The sequence below is a fragment of the Choloepus didactylus genome, chromosome 5, assembly GCF_015220235.1.
Source record: "Choloepus didactylus isolate mChoDid1 chromosome 5, mChoDid1.pri, whole genome shotgun sequence".
Classification (NCBI taxonomy): Eukaryota; Metazoa; Chordata; class Mammalia; order Pilosa; family Megalonychidae; genus Choloepus; species Choloepus didactylus.
In genome coordinates this window covers 40,495,493-40,497,830 of record NC_051311.1, presented here as the reverse complement: position 1 = coordinate 40,497,830, position 2,338 = coordinate 40,495,493, and the positions used below count along the sequence as shown (strand labels likewise).

At 49.4% G+C, this 2,338-nt stretch overlaps 1 pseudogene; it reads right to left on the bottom strand.

Annotated features, from left to right (window-relative positions):
• Positions 1-1,124: 1,124 nt before the first annotated feature.
• LOC119535097 lies at positions 1,125-1,937 on the bottom strand (annotated as a pseudogene).
• Positions 1,938-2,338: the final 401 nt, after the last annotated feature.

The window sequence follows — 2,338 nt, the reverse complement described above, 5'->3', positions numbered from 1 at the left end:
TCAAAAGAGATGGGAAATCTTCATTGATTATTTCTTCTATTATTGCCTCTGCCCCATTTTCCTTCTCTTCTCCTTCTGGGACACCCATGACACATACATTCATGTGCTTCATGTGTCATTCAATTCCCTGAGATGTTGCTCCTATTTTTCCATTCTTTTCCCTATCATCTGTTTTTTTTTTCCTTTTTTTTTTTAGGGTTTAGGAGTTTTTAATGCTTAGACAAAAAAATCACAGGCTGAGTTTTTCATGAAGTCATTGCTCCATCTCTGGCAGGACAGAAATCTGCCCCCAAGCCAGGCCACAGGTAAAGGCCCAGAGTCCTCCACAGCAAGGTTGTCAGGAATGGAGGAGCTTCCCTTATAGTGCAGCGCAGTGAACCCCAACCCAGAATAAAGAAAGGAAGAAGAGAATGTAATGAGTACCAGGCACTATGCAAGGCACTTTTAAGTGCCTTTCACTCTCAGTTAATCCCCACATCAACCCCATGAAGTAGGTGTCCCCATCCTATAGATGAGGATCCGGAGTCTCAGAGAGGCTAATCAACTTGTCCAGTATCATAAAGTCCACAAGTCTCAGAATTGAGATGAAAATCCAGGTCTTCTCTCTCTAAGGCCCATTCCTCTTCCACTTTGCCACACTGAATTCCCTCTCTGATCCAGCCTCAGTATCCTGTAAGTTCACTCTTAATTCACGCCCAATACTTTGATCTGATCCCTGTGAGGAAGGGGGTCAGCTGAAGGAAGCTATTCTAGGAGGATGGGTGGGGATCCTGGTAAGATCTTTCTTCTAAAACAGCAAGTACAACCTTAGATGTCACAGTCTAGACCACTCTCAGCTGATTAGAGGCTTCCAAGGAAAGAGTAAGGCAGGGAGGGACCACAAGACAAAAGGGGCAATGATCAAAAGAAGGTAAAGAAAGCAGGAGTCAGGAGGGGGAATAATAGTGTTTTTCAAAATTGCCACAGCAGATCAGAAGACAATTTGACAGATGTTGAACTGTTTCCCAGCAACCAAGCAGCCCAGGAGGAACTTGTTGCTCCAGTTCAGAAGGTAAGTAGCCATCTGCTTGCCTGAGAATGATTTGGGTCCTTGAACGTGTCTGCTGCCCAGGACCCAGAAGCATTCATTCTGTCAGCAGTGGCAGCAGCCCCAACTCATTCAGCCTCTCCTTAGCCACTGCCTCCCAGTCCTTGTTGGCTTGTGGGGTCTGGGGTGAGGGGTGCAGGAGCCCTTCCACCTGAACCTCTGGCATCAGGCTTGCCAAAGCCTGCCATGCCCACTGCTCCACCAGTTGCCCCACTCCCACTACCAGTTGTACTCCCAGCAGCTACATCTGCTGGCAGAGGGCTGCATCACAGATCACAAGAAGCTGTTCTCACTGCTTGGCCAGCAGTTCAGCAGGGGTGAGGTTGTGCCCGCTTGGAGTCAGGAAGAGCAGAGGACACAGGCTGTGGACAAAGCAGGGATGGAAGAAGACTTTGGGCTGCTCGCAGAGGCTCTGGAAAAAGCCCGAGAATCAGGCACTGCTCACCTCTGACTGGGGACACTCCAGTCCCAGCACTGGCTGCTTAGGGTGCTCCTGGGGAGGGGCCAGCATAGGACCCCCAATGCCCAACCATTCCCGGACCACACTCACCTCTCCAAAGGGCACCCCAGTCTGGGCCATGCCAAAGGGTCCTGGGCTCATGCACGGGAAGAGCACTTCCTTGGGGCCCTGGTAGTAGCGGATCACATAGCTGCTATGGGGCTCCTACACATACTCCATAGGATTGTAGATGATGCCCACAGGCTCTGAGAACTGCAGTTAGTTCAGCTCGGCATTGAGCCAAAGTTCCTTCTCCAGGAAGCCCTCAGCCAGGCTTCGAGGGCAGGGCTGGGGCTCCATCAGGGCACCTGCCAGCTCAGGGAGGGACCCCAGTGAGAAAGCCTGGGGCATGGCCATGCTGCAGTCACACAATTGTGGAGGCTGGCAGGTACAAATTCTGTAGAACAGCCCAGAGGCAGAATATTCCAGGAAGGGTGATGTTGAAGTCCTTAGGCTGAGTCTGTAGGGTAGACCACAGAGGAGTCAAGGGTATAGAGTTGAGGCAGAATTCCTTCTATCTGTTCTTTTGTGTGTAGGATTTCAGGTGTCTTGTTCTCCATTTCCTGAGTGTTTTCTTCTGCTTCTTGAGATCTGTTGTTGTATGTCTCCATTGTGCTTTTCATCTCTTGTGTTGTATCCTTTCATTTCCATAGATTCTGCCAGTTGTTTTTTCAAACATTCAATTTCTACCTTCTGTTCACCCAGTGTTTTCTTTATAGCCTTCATCTCTTTTGTTATATCTTCCTGAACTC